Below are 19,366 nucleotides of genomic sequence, written 5' to 3'. Positions count from 1 at the left end.
AAACAGAAATAATGTAAGTTATTTATTCTTTCTCTGCGGACCGGTACCAAATGGCCCACAGACCGGTACTGGTCCACAGCCCGGGGGTTGGTGACCACTGGTTTAGAAAAAGATAGCTATCACCTTGGCGGGAGAGCTTACTTGGTTACAGTATCGTCCCAATATGCAAAGGTTGCTGGCTCAATCTCGGGTAAGGGCACATACAGGAACAGACTGCTGTTCTCCCTCTCTCTCTCTTTCTCTCTCTCCACCCCTTCCTCTCTAAAATCAATCAATAAAACTTTCTTTTTCTTTTCTTTTTTTTTTTATTTATTTATTTTAGAGAGGAGGCAGGGTGAGAGAGAGAGAGAAAGGGGGGAGAAGGGGGAAGCATTAACTCCCATATATGCCTGGACCAGACAAGTGCAGGGTTTTGAACCGGCAACCTGTGTTCCCAGGTCGACACTTTTATCCACTGCGCCACCAGAGGTCAGGCAATAAAACTTTCTTTTTAAAAAAAAGAGCAAGCCCTGGCCAGTTGGCTCAGTGGTAGAGCGTCGGCCTGGCATGCGGGGGACCCGGGTTCAATTTCTGACCAGGGCACATAGGAGAAGCGCCCATTTGCTTCTCCACCCCCCCCTCCTTCCTCTCTGTCTCTCTCTTCCCCTCCCGCAGCCAAGGCTCCATTGGAGCAAAGATGGCCCAGGCGCTGGGGATGGCTCCTTGGCCCCTGCCCCAGGCACTAGAGTGGCTCTGGTCTCGGCAGAGCGATGCCCCGGAGGGGCAGAGCATCGCCCCCTAGTGGGCAGAGCTTCGCCCCTGGTGGGCGGGCCGGGTGGATCCCGGTCGGGCGCATGCGGGAGTCTGTCTGTCTCTCCCCGTTTCCAGCTTCAGAAAAATACAAAAAAAAAAAAAAAAGAGCAAGAGCAGTTGCTATTAGAACCTTCACTTTTATTTTGTCTCCAGTATTAACGTTAATTAACAGACTGACATACTTGTCTGACTTTAGTAATGGAAAATAAGGACACTTCAACAGATTCAATAAGGATATCACAGTCATGACCAGCAAACGACATTTCTTAAAAAATAAAATGTAGGAGTTTTACTTAATTCGAAAGAATATAGGCCCTGTCTGGCTGGCTTAGTGGTAGAGTGTCAGCCCTGTATGTAGATGCCCTGGGTTCAATTCCTGGTCAGAGCACACAGGAGAATCAACTGTCTGCTTCTCCACCCCTCCCCATCCCCTCTCTCTCTCTCTCTCTCTCCTCCTCCCACAGCCATGGCTCAATTGATTTGAGCAAGTTGGCCACCAGTGCTGAGGATGACTCCATGACCTCCACCTCAGGTGCTAAAAATACCTTAGTTGCAGAGCAACATCCCAGGTGGGCAGAGCATTGCCCCATAGTGGGCTTGCTGGGTCAATTCCAGTCAGAGCTCATGCATGAGTCTGTCTCTCTGCCTCCCTTGCTTTCACTTAATTTAAAAAAAAATAAAATAAGAGAATGCACTCCTATGTTCACTGCAGCATTACTTACAATAGCCAAGATCTGGAATCAGCCCAAGTGTCCATCAGTAGAGAAGTGGATAAAAGGCTGTAGTATGGAATACTATTCAGCTTGGGGGAAAAAGAAGGAAGTCTTACCCTTTTGCAACAGCATGGATAGACCTGAAGAGTATTATGCTAAGTGAAATAAGCCAATCAGTGAAAGAAAAGTACCATATGATTTTACCCAGACATGGAACCTAATGAACAATATTAACATATAAAACAGCAACAGACTTACAGAGAACAGACTGACAGCTGTTAGAGAGAAGGGGGATATTCAAGGCTGGGTGAAAAAGGTGAAGGGATTAAGAGAGAGAGAGAGAGAGAGAGAGAGAGAGAGAGAGAGAGAGAGAGAGAGAGAGGCGCCCTGGCTGGTTGGCTCAATGGTAGAGAGTCGGCCCAGTGTGTGGAAGTCCTGGGTTCAGTTCCCAGTCAGGGCACATAGGAGAAGCAACCATCTGCTTCTCCACCCCTTTCCCATCTCTCTCACTTCTCCTCCCCTCCCACAGCTATGGTTCGAATGGTTTGAGAAAAGTTGGCCCAGGCACTGAGGATGGCTTCATGGCCATCCATCAGGTGCTAAAATGGCTAGGTTGCCAGCAACAGAGCAGTGACCCAGACATCAGCTGGTAGGATGGATCCCGGTCAGGGTGCATACAGGAGTCTGTATTTGCCTCCCACCTCTCAATTAAAAAGAGAAATAAAGAGAGAGAGAAAGAGAGAGAGGGAGGGAGGGAGAGAGGGGGGAGGGAGGGAAAGAGAAGGGAAGGGAAGGGAAGGGAGAGGGGGAGGGGAGGAGGAGGGGGAGGGGAGGGGAGGGGAGGGGAGAGAGAGAGAGAGAGAGAGAGAGAGAAAGCAAGCTAGCTAGCTCATAGACACAGGTAACAGTATGATTACCAGAGGGAAAGGCGGGGAGAGGGGAGGTAGAAGACAGTAAAAGAAAGATAAATGGTGATGGAAGGAGTCTTGACTTGGGGTGGTGAACACACAATATACAGACGATGTATTATAGAACTATACACATGAACACTACCATATTCCCTATGTATAAGACGCACCTTAATTTTGAGGACCGAAAACTGGAAAAAAATGTATTACATAAAGTCACTGAACTCAAGTTTTATTCATTATAAAATTCATACAACTTCTCATCACTGTCAAAACTCCCATCCATTAGCTTCCTCGTCTTAGTCTGATGACAAATCACTGTCTTCATATATTGCCTCATCCTCAGTTCCATCTATGGCATTTGAAATGCCACAACCACTGTATAAGATGCACCCAGTTTTTAGACCCCAAATTTTTCAAAAAAGGGTGTGTCTTATACATGGGGAAATAGGGTATATAATTTACTAACTAATGTAACCCCAATAAATTCAATTTTTTTTATTTGTAGGGGTTTTTTCCAGGCATAATACATTCTAAAGAAAAATAGATCATCTCCCCAAATCATGATTTCACTCCCACAAGAATCGCATCTCACTGTAGGCCATGCAACTGTCCTTTAGTGTCCCCAAATCATATGATCTCATTCCCACAAGAATCACATCTCAATCTCAGTCATGCAAGTGTCATTTAGCAATATACATAAGGTTTCACCTGGAATCTTCACATTTGTACCCATGTGTACCCAATTAAACCAAACTATAATTTAAAACCCAAAACTAAATATGTGAATTTTAATTCTTCCTTCTAAGTATCTAATCTAAAATCAGAACTATTCATTGTACCAATTTACAACTTGATATGTCTGAATACAGTTAAATATTTTATTTATAATTACAATTGGACCTCACTCTTTCTCTCTTTAACAGCTATTGTATCTCTTCCCTATAAATCTTTTCAAGCAGAAGTATTTGCTAAAAGATGAGTCCGCTCATTAAGTAGGCATGTTTAAAAAGGCAATGGCCCTGGCTGGCTGGCTCAGTGGTAGAGCGTCGGCCCAGCGTGCAGGAGTCCCGGGTTTGATTCCCAGCCAGGGCACAGAGGAGAAGCACCCATCTGCTTCTCCACCCCTCCCCCTCTCCTTCCTCTCTGTCTCTCCCTTCCCCTCCTGCAGCCAAGGCTCCATTGGACCAAAGTTGGCCCAGGCGCTGAGGATGGCTCTGTGGCCTCTGCCTCAGGCGCTAGAATGACTCTGGTTGCAACGGAGCGATGCCCCAGATGGGCAGAGCATCGCCCCCTGGTGGGCATGCCAGGTGGATCCAGGTCCAGAGCATGCGGAAGTTTGTCTGACTGCCTCCCCGTTTCCAACTTCAGAAAAATACAAAAAAAAAAAAAAAAAAAATTAAAAAGGCAATGGTCTGCAACTACTGAAACAGACATCTATATATTTCTCTCTTGAGTAACAGAAAAGCACTTCTCTGGCTATGTTCCCAAATAAATTAAGCCTTGGGAAAGTCATTGCTTAAATTCTATTTCATGATGGTTTCTCTTCCTCCATAAATGAATTATTGAGAGCCATGCCTACTTCCATCCATTACATAATACATGTCCATCACAGGACCTGTTTCTGAGCAAGAGGTAATTTACATGACACTGATAGGTAAGGTCAGTGAATACTGTAATCTCTTTTTTTTTTTTTAAGTGAGAGGTAGGGAGGCAGAGACAGACTCCCACATGGGCCCAACAGGATCCATTGGCAACCCCCACCTGGGGCTGCTGCTCTGCCCATTTGAGGCCCATTGCTCAACAACTGAGCTATTTTGGCACCCGAGGACAAGCCATGGAGCCATCCTCAGCACCCAGGGCCAACTCACTGAGCCAATGAAGCCATGGCTGCAGAAGGATGGGAGAGAAGGGGGGGGGGGGTTGAAGAAGCAGATGGTCACTTCTCCTGTGTGCCCTGACTAGGAATTGAACCCAAGACTGCCACACGCCTGGCAGACACTAGCTGAGCCAACCAGCCAGGGCATAATCTCATAGGGAGCAGAAATTCAGAAAAGAAGATTCTGATTTAATGTGCTAAATTGTGAAACACTGTGTGAATAACACTGAACACTGTTTACCGTTAGTAACAACTTCCTATGAAGTGACAGACACATGCCCCCAATATGTTATTAGAGAGAATTTTTAAAGCATTAGACTCTAAGAACATTTCTGAGAAATTGAGGGGGGAGGTCTACCAAAAAAACATTATTCTGCTTCATTTTTAAAGTGTCTAATAAAGACATCTGCAACCAAGAAATAATAATACTAAGTGTTGAACACAAAATTTCTAAATATCAAGATCTACTGAAAAACTAGCTATAAAGGGCAGGTGTGCTTTAAAATGTTTAAGCAGTTTTCATATAATTAGCTCCAACAGAAATGTTCAAATTGTTCATTTTATCCATCCAAAGCAGCCAACTACAACCACCTGCAACTATTACTCAGAAATGTGTCTTCCAAAGCAACCACCTGATTATCAGGCCTTCTCTTAAGGGGCCAGGATAGAACTTGTAAATAAGTTGGTAAAAGGAGACCTTTTCGTCAAAGAAAAAAGACTGGAAAGTAACACCTTTAAGGATCTAGTGTAATGAGATCTGAATGAAGTTGTCTTAACCCAAGATCTCATTCTTCTTAAGGGGTGTAAAACTTCAAACCCATCCACGCTCATAATTACCCACCTGAGCCAAAGCAGAGGAATTCTCCTCCCTCCCCGACCCACCCCCTACCCACCCACCCCACCAGGACGAAAAAGAGAAAAACCACCAAAACCCTAAAGTAGAAATGTGAGACCTAATGCATTAGCTTCTCTAACTGCCTCAAAGGCAACATCCACTGCTCATCTTCCTTCCGAAATACAACCGTTCATCTATCTTACCATTCCCCATTAGAAAAAAAAAAATCCTCACCTTTTTCAACATTTTACATCATTCACTCAAACCCACAGATCTACCCTGACCGCACCCCAACCTCTGCATGGCTCCCCAATTTCTCCATCTCGCCACCACCTCGCCCACAACATCATGTCTCATCAACCTTCCACCATGGGTTCTCCAAGTGCTCAGAGTCCCCCTCTCTCACCTCCTACCTCCCGCCCCGGATTCCCCACATCTATGGCCTCCGCTCCCGCCCAATCCCAGAGCTCGGCTGGGTGGAGCCCGCCGGTGGGCTAGGGTGGGTAGAGATGGGTTGGGGGTGGGGTCCGACCCTCCCCGGACTTCCCCATCCCCCCGGCGGGGTCAAGAAAAGGAGGTGGTCCCGAAACCTCACCTACAGCGCCGCCTCTCTCCGGGGACGCGCTGCCCAGCCTAACGAGGGCCCTGAGCAAGAAGCAGGGTAAGAAAAGGCAAAAAAAAAAGAGCCTGGGGGCCAGCGACAGGCGGGAAGCCCTAGATTCCGCCCGACTTCTGAGCTGCCGCCACCGCGGCCGTCTCACCCTGCTCGGGGTTGCTGTTGTGTCTACGGCTGCTGCTGCTGCTGCTCCTGCCGCTCCTGCCGCCACCGCCCCGCCGCCGCCCCGCCGCCGCCACCACTACGGCCGCCGCCGCCGCCACCACCACAGACACAGCACCGCCCGGGCGCCCGCCGACGTCACCGCGCCCCGCCCGCTGCGCGAGACACCTCGCCCCGCCCCAGGCCTCAGCCGGGGACCGCGAGCTCCGCCTTCCCCCAGGCGAGCTGCCTCGCTTCCCCGCGCCCCCGGGGGCGCGACTCTGCAGCCTGGGGCCTCCGGCGCCCTCCAAGGAAAGGCCGCTTAAAGGCTGGGAAGCAAGGGTGACTCAGGCTCCGGCAGTGGCTCCGCGCGGAAGCTGAGTCACGAGCGCGGAGCAGCCACACGTACACACCCCCACACGCCGCCCCTGCGGCCACGGGAGCGCAGAGCGGGAGGCAGCTCGTGAAAGCGGCGGTAGGTGGGAGCTAGGAAAGGCGGCGTTTGTCTCCTTCTGCTTGCCGTAGGAAGGGGACCGGCCGGGCGGAGAGCGGAATGTTGTCTTCGCAAACCTTAGAGTCGCCCCACCCCCGCCTTGGCGGGGTCCGTTACACAACTCCTAGACCGCCGCCGCCGTAGGGAGCAGCTCTAGATTGGCAGTGGGCGCCCTTTGTCCGAGGAAAGCTGGATTTCCCCCAGCCCTTAGCTTTCGCGAAGTGTGGCACCTGAGGTAGTAAGAGACACGGCCCTGAGGAAAGAACTTAGGTGTCGCAGGAGACCCGCGCCTTTGTAGGTCGCTTTCCTGTAGTGGTTGGGGCTGGAGAGAAGAGCTTGGGCGGAAGTTAATGTCCACGTGCATTTCTTGCGATGTGCCAGGTACTGTGCTGCGTTATCTGTCTTAGGCTTCACAACAGCCGATCGATTCTAGGGGACAACTGGTGCCGCATTTTAGGCAACCCAGGGTTACTCCGCGGTCGGGTTTCTTTGGCTGGAACCTTGCAGAGAGGCTGACTGCTCCACTAATTGAAAGATGTGGGTAAGCTATCTACACCAAGAGTGTACGAGTGATGTGAATTGTATTTCTTTCCAGCCTTCCAGTGTTTATTAAAATAATTTTAAATGCCCTTGAAAGCTGAATCATCATTTTACCCCTACTTACTTTACACCACCACCATTAACCAGTTTACACTTTCTCATAATGCCACTAATATCTTCTCTTCTCTCCTTGGTATTCACCTTCATTCATTCACCAAATTCTACTGGTTTATCCTGCCCAGGCTCACTAATTCTTCCCTCCCATGATCATTATTGCAGTTCCGCGTCTGGCTGTATAGTCGCCCCCTTCGATACATTCAACATATGGCTACCGATGGTTAGACTGCCAAATAAGCATCCTAAAATATTTCATTTTCTTGGACATCTGGCTTTTTTCTTTTTTTTACAGAGTTTTAATATTTTTTTTTTCTTAAGCTGGAAATGGGGAGAGAGTCAGACAGACTCCCGCATGCGCCCCACCGGGATCCACCTGGCACGCCCACCAGGGGCGAAGCTCTGCCCCTCTGGGGCGTTGCTCTGCCTCCACCGGAGTCACTCTAGCGCCTGGGGCAGAGGCCAAGGAGCCATCCCCAGCGCCGGGGCCATCTTTGCTCCAATGGAGCCTTGGCTGCGGGAGGGGAAGAGAGAGACAGAGAGGAAGGGGGGGGGGGGGGGGGTGGAGAAGCAAATGGGCGCTTCTCCTATGTGCCCTGGCCAGGAATCGAACCCGGGTCCCCCGCACACCAGGCGGACACTCTACCGCTGAGCCAACTGGCCAGGGCTTTTTTTTTTACAGAGACAGAGAATGAGTCAGAGAGAGGGATAGACAGGGGCAGAGAGAGATGAGAAGCACCAATCATTAGTTTTTCATTGTGCGTTGCAACACCTTAGTTGTTCATTGATTGCTTTCTCATATGTGCCTTGACTGCGGGCCTCCAGCAGACCAAGTAACCCCTTGCTGGAGCCAGCGACCTTGGGTTCAAGCTGGTGGGCTTTTCCTCAAACCAGATGAGCCCGCACTCAAGCTGGCGACCTCGGGGTCTCGAACCTGGGTCCTCTGCATCCCAGTCCGATGCTCTATCCACTGCGCCACCGCTTGGTCAGGCAGGCATCTGGCTATTTACCTAAGAAAAGTCATCCTTTGACTGTCAAGAGTAGTGAGTCATTAAATTTTTTTTTTTTTTTTTTCATTTTTCTGAAGCTGGAAACAGGGAGAGACAGTCAGACAGACTCCCGCATGCGCCCGACCGGGATCCACCCAGCACGCCCACCAGCGGTGATGCTCTGCCCACCAGGGGGCGATGCTCTGCCCATCCTGGGCGTCGCCATATTGCGACCAGAGCCACTCTAGCGCCTGAGGCAGAGGCCACAGAGCCATCCCCAGCGCCTGGGCCATCTTTGCTCCAATGGAGCCTCGGCTGCAGGAGGGGAAGAGAGAGACAGAGAGGAAAGCGCGGCGGAGGGGTGGAGAAGCAAATAGGCGCTTCTCCTATGTGCCCTGGCCGGGAATCGAACCTGGGTCCTCCACATGCTAGGCCGACGCTCTACCGCTGAGCCAACCGGCCAGGGCGAGTCATTAAATATTTATAGTTTCCATTCTGCCACTCTCTATACCTGTGTTACCTTAGAAAATAGCTTTATCTCTGGGTCCTACTTCTTTAACTGTGATATCGAGTATGAACTAAATGTCTGAGATCCGTCATATCCCTAGAATGTGTGGATGTGGAGAGTTAAGATGCTAAACACAAAGTTACTCATACACAGGAATATTGTCAATATCACAAACAGTTTTGTTTTTGTTTTTAAATTTCTTTGCTTTTTATGTCGTTTTGTTTGCCATTCCACTGGTTGTTGTCATTTTTCTTATTTCCTATTCTGCCCCCAATGTCCTTTTTTAAACCTACATTTAGGATTTGTTTATTAAATTTGGCTAACTGAGCACATGTATTCATTGTCTCTTCTTCCTGCGACCCCATTAAAATGCTTATGAAGGAATTTTTAAGTCATATAAACCCATACAAAAAAGAAAATGGAAAGGGGACCCCATGATTTCTTTAAACTTTACACACTGAAAATAAGTGCAGTCTGACTAAGCACACAGGAAGAAACTATAATGTATAATAGGTGTATCAGGTGCTGCAGCCAGAAATTATTTAGAGAGACTGAAATTTGGAGACACAAGACAGCAAGAGTGAGAAGCAGGGCTGAAAACAGGGAGCCTAAATAAAGGTCTGGCCCTGGCAGGATAGCTCAATTGTTTAGAGAATCATCCCCATAGACCAAGGTTGTGGGTTCAATCCTGGGTCAGGGCACATACAAGAGTCAACCAATGAATGCATAAATAAGTGGAATGACAAATTGATGTTTCTTTCTCTCGCCTTTCCTCTCTCACTCAAATCAATAAATAAAGTTTGAAAAAATAAATAAAGGTATGTGTATGGAACAGCACAATAGCTGGGCATTTATCCCAAGATAAAAATCAAGTGTTACACTCTGGGGAGGAACCTGGACAGCTATTTGAGCATTTGATGACTAAGTAAAGCATTCTTCATTCTGGTACAATAACCCATTCCCTACCCATTCAATCTAGAGTGAATTTGTGCACGTCGGAAAGACCCTCCTAAGTTCACAACATTCCTAATCAGCATTCCAACAACCTCATCTTAAATATGAACACACAACCAAGGATTATTAGATATCTTAGGTAAGGCTTCAACTTGAGAGGAGTGGAGAAGATAAACAGAAAATGTAACCACAGGGGAAACACAAACATCAGAGAACTTAAAAAAAGCTAATTAGAATCTCATAGATGTTTATGACACCTATGGAAAAAAAGTATTATATTCAGTTGAAGAAACAATCCAAGAATAAAAAGGACGGTTTGAAGTTAGAAATAAGTAATTGCCAAAATTATAAATTTAGCTTAACAATTAAAAGATACAGTCAAGGAAATTTTTCAAATATAGAAGAAATAGCCTGTCCAGGCGGTGGGACAGTGGATATAGTGTCGGACTGGGACACAGAGGACCCAGGTTCGAAACCCCGAGGTTGCCAGCTTGAGTACAGGCTCATCTGGTTTGAGCAAGGCTCACGAGCTTGAGCCCAAGGTCGCTGGCTTGAGCAAGGGGTCACTCGGTCTGCTGTAGCCCCTGGGTCAAGGCACATATGAGAAAGCAATCAACGAACAACTAAGGTGCCTCAACGAAGAATTGATGCTTCTCATCTCTCTCCCTTCCTGTCTCTCTGTCCCTCTCTCTCTCAAAAAAAAAAAAAAATAGAAAAAATATATAATTGCATTTTGTTTTATTCATTTTAATATTAAATGTATATATTTATTATATATATCAATAATATATATGATATACAAATTGCTAGAGAAAATATAAGAATTTGCAACAAAACCCTTTTTAAAGTACTAATGTCAATTATCAGAAACCACACCCACTCAGATATAAAGGCCTAACTTACCCATGATAGACATTTATTAAGAATTAAATATACTAGTGAGTATATTTAATATACTGAGTATTTATCATATATAGGGTTAGTAAAATGTACAGGAATACTAGTGAGATTTCTCCAGGTATACCTTTTGCAAAGTTTCCACTTTTTAATCGTGTAAATGGTTTATATGTTTTTAAGAAGTTAATTCAAAAATACTGAAACAGGCCCTGGCCGGTTGGCTCAGCGGTAGAGCATCGGCCTGGCGTGCGGGGGACCCGGGTTCGATTCCCGGCCAGGGCACATAGGAGAAGCGCCCATTTGCTTCTCTACCCCCCCCCTTCCTCTCTGTCTCTCTCTTCCCCTCCCGCAGCCAAGGCTCCATTGGAGCAAAGATGGCCTGGGCGCTGGGGATGGCTCCTTGGCCTCTGCCCCAGGCGCTAGAGTGGCTCTGGTCGCGGTAGAGCGACGCCCCGGAGGGGCAGAGCATTGCCCCCTGGTGGGCAGAGCTTCGCCCCTGGTGGGCGTGCCGGGTGGATCCCGGTCGGGTGCATGCTGGAGTCTGACTGTCTCTCCCTGTTTCCAGCTTCAGAAAAATACAAAAAAAAAAAAAAATACTGAAACAAATAAACCTAATCATATCAAATTGATACATAACCACACTGACAAAAATTTTATTTTAGTCACTTTTGAACCTAGTATTTGACTACTCATCCTTAATGGTATGTAGTCTAATAATTACTAAGAGACTTTGAAAATTACTTAGATTTGTGGTTGATGACATCCAGAGAATAGTAATTCTGGCACTATTCTGTCTTTATTATAGGATAAATCAACTGTGTAACTATATTGATGTTATTATGGGGTATAGGAAATTTAAATATGGAATGGAAAAAGATGAAGAGGAACCCTGTTTGTTAGATTTGTACTGAAAGTATCAGGGTCGATTCATGATTTTTCTCCCTAGTTTGTCCACTGAAAGGGTCTAGAAGCAAATAAATTCTAGTAGCAATGAATACATTTAGATCATAGTTTCTAAATTCTGTTCCTTTCCTTATCAAAACAAACAATAAAATGGAGCTTCTTGGAGAAATTGCAAACTCCAAGTCTGGGGGAAATAATAAACAATCTGGCCTGACCAGGTGGTGGTGCAGTGGATAGTGTATCAGCCTGGGACACTGAGGACCCAGGTTTGAAACACCGAGGTTGCTGGCTTGAGTGCGGCCTTATTAACTTGAACACGGGCTTACCATCTTGACTGTGGAATCATAAACATGACTCCATGCTTGATGCTTTTGCCCAAAGGTCACTTGAACCCAAAGGGATTACTGGCTTGGCTGGTGCCCCACCCCCACCCCAGTCAAGGCACGAATGCAAAGCCATCAATGAACAACGGAAAGAAGTGAGTGCCGCAACTACAAGTTAATGCTTTTTTTCACTTCCATAGGGTGATATTCTGAGACTATGTGAATGAACTACAAAACTGAAAAAATATTTTGACATTTTACATTGGAGAGATTTGGCAGACACTACTTTAACCAAGTGATTAAACTTAGCATCACTAGTAATGGGACAAAATGACATCTTATGCCTTCACAGTGGATGCAATGCATAGTATACATATAATCTACTCACAACTCTTGACCAAAAAAATGTTTAAGCTGAATCCATTCATGAGGAAATAATCAACCAAAGCCACTGTCAAGAACTATGAAGGCCCAAGCCCTGACCAGTTGGCTCAGTGGTAGAGCGTCAGCCTGGCATGCAGGAGTCCTGGGTTCGATTCCCGGCCAGGGCACACAGGAGAAGCACCTATCTGCTTTTCCACCCCTTCCTCTCTCCTTCCTCTCTGTCTCTCTCTTCCCCTCCCGCAGCCAAGGCTCCATTGGAGCAAGGTTGGCCCAGGCGCTGAGGATGGCTCTGTGGCCTCTGCCTCAGGTGCTAGGATGGCTCTGGTTGCAGCAGAGCGATGCCCTAGATGGGCAGAGCATCACCCCCTGGTGGGCATGCTGGGTGGATCCCAGTTGAGCGCATGCGGGAGTCTGACTGCCTCCCCGTTTCCAGCTTCAGAAAAATATAAAAAAAAATTTTTTTTTAAAAGAACTATGAAGGTCCTGAAGTTTTGCCCTACTTGAAAAGTAACAAATTAGCCTGTTACATTTCTTAAATGCTAGCTGAAGTTACAAGGATCTTGGATGGGTCAGAGACAAAGGACATTTTCTCATAACAATAAGAGTTAATCTAGGTATCATTATTTACTTATGCCAATTTCCCAAGCCCCAGTTCCCACAGGATGACACCTACCAGATATGCCTACCCACACTGTAGGTTGAGTTACAGAAAGCAAGTCCAAACTTAGGGAGCCCACATTTTTTATAATAGGCTATAAGCACACATGTCTGACTTTTGCCTTAAAGATTACTTTTATTATACAGGGAGGTCCTCAGGTTACAACAGTCTTGACATACAACATTTCGAGGTCACAATGCTCACTTCCAAAAAAAACATACAAAAATTGAGACATGAGTGTTTTGGTTTATGCCATTAGCGTTGTACTTACAGATCACACGGGTGAACTAGTTTGGTTGCGTGCAACAGAAGAATATCCATTAATGCGGTGTATGAGTGAGGGAGTTGGAATCTCCCAGTATACTTACCTACACCATTTTGGACTGTTAAAAGTGCAAGTGTTCCATTTGTGTTAGGCTAGGCTATGTTAATTTACACCAAAATTGGGGTTACGTCATTGTCATAGGAAGGAAACTGTGTCGTAACCGGACAACCCTCTGTACTGGATAATAATAAAGAAACCTACCCTGATGACAGACATTATCACTAGCTTCTAAGGCAATTCACTATCTAAATATCTTTGAAGAGCTATTCCAGAACAAAAGGACAGTTAGAGCTGCTGCTAACAATTATGAAAGAACTTGAGACCATAGAGAACTATGTTCAGTAACCAATGTGTGGGACATTCTACAAAACAACTGGCCTGGATTTATTAAAAATGTTAATGTTGCCTGACCTGTGGTGGCGCAGTGGGATAAAGCGTCGACCTGGAACACTGAGGTTGCCGGTTCGAAACCTTGGGCTTGCCCGGTCAAGGCACATATGAGAGTTGATGCTTCCTGCTCCTCCCTCCCCTTCTCTCTCTCTCTCTCCTCTCTCTCTAAAAATTAATAAATAAAATATAAAAAAAAAATTAAAAAAAAATGTTAATGTTCTGACAAGGTGGTGGTGGTGTAGTGGATAGAGCATCAGACTGGGATGCAGAGGACCAAGGTTTGAAACCCCGAGGTCACCAGCTTGAGTGCGGGCTCATCTGGTTTGAGCACAGCTCACCAGCTTGAGCCCAAGGTCACTGGCTTCAGCAAGGGATTATTCCGTCTGCTGTAACCCCACAGTCAAGGCACATATGAGAAAGCAATCAATGAACAACTAAAGTGCTGCAACAAAGAATTGATGCTTCTCATCTCTCTCCCTTCCTGTCTGTCTGTCCCTATCTGTCCCTCTCTCTGACTCTCTTTCTGTCTCTATCAAAAAAAATGTTAATGTTCTATTGCCCTGGCTGGTTGGCTCAGTGGTAGAGCATCGGCCTGGCATGTGGATGTCTTGGGTTCAATTCCCAGTCAGGGCACACAGGAGAAGCGCCCATCTGCTCCACCAGTCCCCCTCTCACCTCTCTCTTTTTCTCTCTTCCCCTCCTGCAGCCATGGTTCGATTGGAGCAAGTTTGCCCCAGGCACTGAGGATGGCTCCATGGCCTCCACCTCAAGTGCTAATAAGAGTTTGTTTGCTGAGCAGTGGAGCAACATCCCAGATGGGCAGAACATCACTCTGGTGGGCTTGCTGGGTGGATCCTGGTCGGGGCACATGTGGGAGCCATGTCTCCCCTCCTCTCACTGAAAAAAAAAATTTTTTTTAATGTTAATGTCATAGCAAATGTTGTCAGTGTCCTGCCTATATCCCCTCAACTTTCCAATTTCAGCATGCTTTAGCAGATGTCTCACTCCCAGCTTTTGCATTTCTTTGCCTGACAGCATTTTTCTTAAACTTATTCCTAAGGAAGGCCCCTAGAGAATTGGACTCCTGCAGAAGCAGCCCTCAATTATTGACTGAAATACACATTTTATACTAATTCCCTGAAATTCCCTATGGTATAAAGCAGTTTCTTTGGCGGTAACTGGCTTGATAACATACCCTTTTATTGTCTGCTTTCTTTCCCTGTCTCGCTTCCTTACTATTCTACTAGTGTTTCCTGGATCACCTCACAAATAAGTAACTGGTACTTGAGTCCTATCTCAGAGCCTGCTTCTGGTAGAAGCCAAAATAAGTCATGTCCACATGGAAATGTCAGATGGGCAGTTAGATATGAATCTGAAATTGAAAGGAGAGGTTCAGGCAATCTGTGACTCATTGGCAAAAGGTAGTGTTTGTTTGGGTTACATATTGCAACAAGAACAATATTACCCCAAAATTTAGTAGTTGAAAACAACAAAAAATTTTTTTTAGCTTGCAATTATGTGGATTAGAAATTTGAATCTGTCTCAGCTGGCCAATTCTTCTGTTTCACATGTCATCACCTGAGGTCACTCACTCCATGGTATGCAGCTCCAGATGAGCTCTAATCCTCCACAGCATGTAAAGCTGTACTGAGCATCAAAGGTGTGAATGAAGAGGAAGTCCAAGCACTTGAAACTTCCAATGTTGAAAGATCAGTGACCTGAGGAAGAACCAGCCACAGAGATTGAGGACTATGTCATAGGCTGCTGATAAACCAATAAGATGAGAGTTAAAAATTGACACTGGATTTAGTAATATAAACATCACTGGGGAGAGTGACGTCAGAGAAATGGCGCCATGAGGAGCGCGACCGACAACTCTCCCCGAAATTTCAACAAGTTCATCAACCAGAGACAGAAAAATCTATCCTTGGAGCGTCCGGGAGTTCCACACACTGAAAGCGAAGGTAGGGTCGAGCGAAAAATTGACTAAATATATAATCAACCCTGAAGGAAATAAGTCGGACAAAAAAACACTCTGCCTTCCTCACTAACCTGAGCAAAGGCTGCTTTCACTTGGAACTGAGAGTCAGGGGGGGCTAAGGGTGTGGAGGAAGCTAGGCTGCGGCATGGACATTCGTTCAAGCCGAGGAAAGAGTGTGCCTGTGGTGAATCAGCCCACATGAGCAAACGTGCGTGCCACGAGCAGCAGCTGCCAGCGGTGCGCGGGGAGTGCACCAAAGCAAACTTCCCTACTCCCGAGCTTCTCTGGACGGGCGGGCGGAGCACCTCACCCAGCCATTTAAGCTAACAATCAAGCATCGGGGGAGGGGCGCGCGGGCAGCTTGCAGTCCTTTCTGTAACAGACTGGCAGATCCAATCGCTGAAATTAGCTTAACCCACAATCTGCTCACCTCCCAACTGACCTACGCGGCTCAAACTGACAAGATCTCTCTCAGTTCAGCGATCTAAGACAAGAGGTATGCCTCTTGCTAAAGGGGTGGGGGCAACCTCTAATTGGCAGAGCTTTCATACTCAGGGATATCTGTTAAAAAGACGGGCTTGGCAGATGTTAAGACCTCCTGTACTGCAGGCAGTGACTAGGGCATCTTCTTTCCAGCAAAAACAGGTTACAAAGTGTGGAAAGCCTGGGGAGAGTGGTCCCACAAAATTCTAGGTGTGCTGAACAGGCCTGCAGGCTCATTGAAAGTCACCTTGAGAGCAATTGGCTCCCAGCCTCACCTGATTACGCTGGTGGCTCTGACTGCCAGAGCCTTACCCAGAGCCCTGCGTTGAGTGGGGATAGAGTGGGGATTTGCCAGCTCTATGAGCCTCTTACTCCCCAGGCAGAGGCAGCGGCAGCCTCATAGCTGGATCATCAGGCTGCTAATTCAGGAAGGAGAGACTAGGAGAGAGGCTCCGGGAAATCGGACTCTCTCATTGTCGGAGCCTGCAAACGCTAACAAGCCTTGACTACCAACGAGACTGAAACCTAATATATGACATCGCTGTAGAGTCTCATCAACTGCAAACCTCGACCTAAACATGCCACAGGGGCAGAGCCTTCGATACAGAGTCACCGACCAGGAAGAGAGAGAGGAAAGAAAAAGGAAGAAGTTAACCTCTCAAAATCAAGAAAAATCCACAGACTTTATAACTTGTTCCACTATTTTTTTGTTTCTTTCATCTTCTTGCCTTTATTATTATTATTTCTATTTCCTCCACCTTGGTCCTTTTATTCTCTGCCCATCTTATTCTGTCCTCTTCTTGAACTACACTACCCATAAGTGTTACATTTTATTTCTTTTCTTCTTCCTTACTCTCCATGAGTGTTACACTCCAAAACCCTTAACTCTCTCTCCCTCTTTTTGTTTTTATTCTTTTTTCTTCTTTTCCTTTTCCCTTTTTTCTTATTCCTCCCTCTCTATTAGTTACTTCTTTTCTCTTTTACTTTTCCTCTCATTCAATCCTCAATCACGAACAAATTATTTAATTTGGGACTCAAGTTTGTTTGTTTTTTTGTGGCATTTTGGGTGCTTTTTACCTCGCTTTTTAACTCATTACCATTCTTTCCAACCCAGGATCTCCATTCTATTTAGTTTTTGCTCCACTTAATACAATATTTTTTTTCCTTTTTCCTGTTTCCCTCTTATCCCTCTCATTATATCTCTTAGTCAAACATCGCTTACAAGCAAATCATTTTATACTTGACCCAAATTTTTTCCTTTTTTGCATTTTGTGGATCCCTACATCCTTTTTTGCCCCTTGAACACTTCTCCCCAACTTAGGCCCTCCATTATAGGCAGTTTTTGTTCCATTTAGCATAATATAATTCACAGTTCATCACGATATTTTCCTAAGGAGGAGGGGAGAGGAGGGGAAGAGAAGAAAAAAAAAGGGGGAAGACTAATAAATTATCATTGGCTTTTGGGGGGTTTTTTCTAAATTTTTTTCCATTTTTTTTACTCTTCTTTTTTTTACTTTTTATTATTTATTCATTTTCATTAGTGCTATTAACATGACCACACTCAGATGCCATTAAGAAAAAGGAAATAGAATATCATGGATACAAAAGATAGAGAAGTAGCACAGATAGATGTGGAAAAATCTATGGAGAAAAAATTTAATATATTGGAAACCCTAGAGCTAAATGACAGAGAATTTAAAATAGAAATCCTAAAAATACTCAGAGATATACAAGAAAACACAGAAAGGTAATTTAGAGAGCTCAGAAAACAATGAACACAAAGAATATATTACCAAGGAAATTGAAACTATAAAAACAAATCAAACAGAGATGAAAAACTCAATTCATGAACTGAAAAATGAGGTAAAAGCTTAGCTAATAGAGCAGGCCAGATAGAAGCTAGGATTAGTAACATAGAAGACAAGCAACTTCAGGCACAACAGAGAGAAGAAGAGAGAGACTCAAAAATTAAAAAAAAATGAGAAAGCCCTACAGGAATTGTCTGACTCCATCAAAAAGAATAACATAAGAATAATAGGTATATCAGAGGGAGAAGAGAGAAAACATGGAATGGAGAATATATTCAAACAAATAATAGACGAGAACTTCCCAAGCCATTGGAAAGAACTAAAGCCTCAAATTCAAGAAGCAAACAGAACACTGAGTTTTCTTAACCACAACAAACCTACTCCAAGGCACATCATAATGAAAATGGCACAACCAACGACAAAGAAAAAATTCTCAAGGCAGCCAGGGAAAAGAAGAATACAACATATAAAGGAAAACCTATTAGATTTTCATCAGATTTCTCAGCAGAAACTCTACAAGCTAGAAGAGAGTGGACCCCAATATTTAAAGTCCTGAAAGACAGGAACCTTCAGCCAAGAATACTATACCCATCAAAGCTATCCTTCAAATACGAAGGAGAAATAAAAACATTCACAAATACAGAAAAGATGAGGGAATTTATCATCAGAAAACCCCCACTCCAGGAAATACAAAAGGGGGTTTTCCAACCAGATACAAAGAACAAAACAAAACAAAACCACAAGTAAAAGCTCCACCAAGAACACAATAAAACCAAATTTAAACTGTGACAACAAAAGCAAAAAAAAGGGGAGAGGCCTGACCTGTGGTGGCGCAGTGGATAAAGCGTCGACCTGGAAATGCTGAGGTCGCCGGTTCGAAACCTGGGCTTGCCTGGTCAAGGCACATATGGGAGTTGATGCTTCCAGCTCCTCCCCCCTGTCTCTCTCTCCTCTTTCTCTCTCTCTCTCTCTCTCTCTCTCTCTCTTTCTCTCTCCCTCTCTAAAATGAATAAATAAAATAAAATAAATAAAAATAAAAAAAAAAAGGGGAGAGGACAGAGATTAACAGTAGCAAAGGACGATGAAGTGCAGAAACACTCATAAGATAGGGTACTACAATGAATATGGTAGGTACCCTTTTCATTACTTAATGGTAACCACCCTTGAAAAAACCACCACAGAAGCACATGCTTAAAAAAGGTAGCAACACGGCCTTGGCCGGTTGGCTCAGTGGTAGAGCATCGGCCTGGCGTGCAGAAGTCCCGGGTTCGATTCCCAGCCAGGGCACACAGGAGAAGCGCCCATCTGCTTCTCCACCCCTCCCCCTCTCCTTCCTCTCTGTCTCTCTCTTCCCCTCCCGCAGCCAAGGCTCCATTGGAGCAAAAGATGGCCCAGGCGCTGGGGATGGCTCCTTGGCCTCTGCCCAGGCACTAGAATGGCTCTGGTCGTGACAGAGTGATGCCCCGGATGGGCAGAGGATCGCCCCCTGGTGGGCATGCTGGGTGGATCCCAGTTGGGCACATGCGGGAGTCTGTCTGACTGCCTCCCCGTTTCCAGCTTCAGAAAAAAAAAATAATAAAAATAAAATAAAATAATAAAAAAAAAGGTAGCAACAGAGGAAAGAAGTATGGAATACAAACAAACAAAAACAAATGATAGAAAAACAAAAGAGAAGAATCAAACAAGATACAAAACCAACAGAAAGCAATTTATAAAATGGCAATAGGGAACC

The 19,366-nt window shown here is 45.5% G+C and overlaps 1 protein-coding gene across 14 annotated transcripts in view; it reads right to left on the bottom strand.

Annotated features, from left to right (window-relative positions):
- The window catches only part of ERC1 (ELKS/RAB6-interacting/CAST family member 1), a 550,202-nt gene extending 543,143 nt beyond the window's left edge, over positions 1-7,059 (bottom strand). For 4 of the 14 annotated variants that reach the window (XM_066258688.1, XM_066258691.1, XM_066258695.1 and 1 more), the window contains exon 1: positions 5,889-7,059. The gene's annotated coding sequence lies outside the window, so the exon portion shown is untranslated. The other 10 variants (XM_066258683.1, XM_066258685.1, XM_066258693.1 and 7 more) reach the window with 3 other exon arrangements.
- Positions 7,060-19,366: the final 12,307 nt, after the last annotated feature.

The sequence above is a fragment of the Saccopteryx bilineata genome, chromosome 2, assembly GCF_036850765.1.
Source record: "Saccopteryx bilineata isolate mSacBil1 chromosome 2, mSacBil1_pri_phased_curated, whole genome shotgun sequence".
Taxonomy (NCBI): Eukaryota; Metazoa; Chordata; class Mammalia; order Chiroptera; family Emballonuridae; genus Saccopteryx; species Saccopteryx bilineata.
The sequence above is the reverse complement of the archived record's forward strand: the minus strand, read 5'-3'. Positions and strand labels throughout refer to the sequence as shown.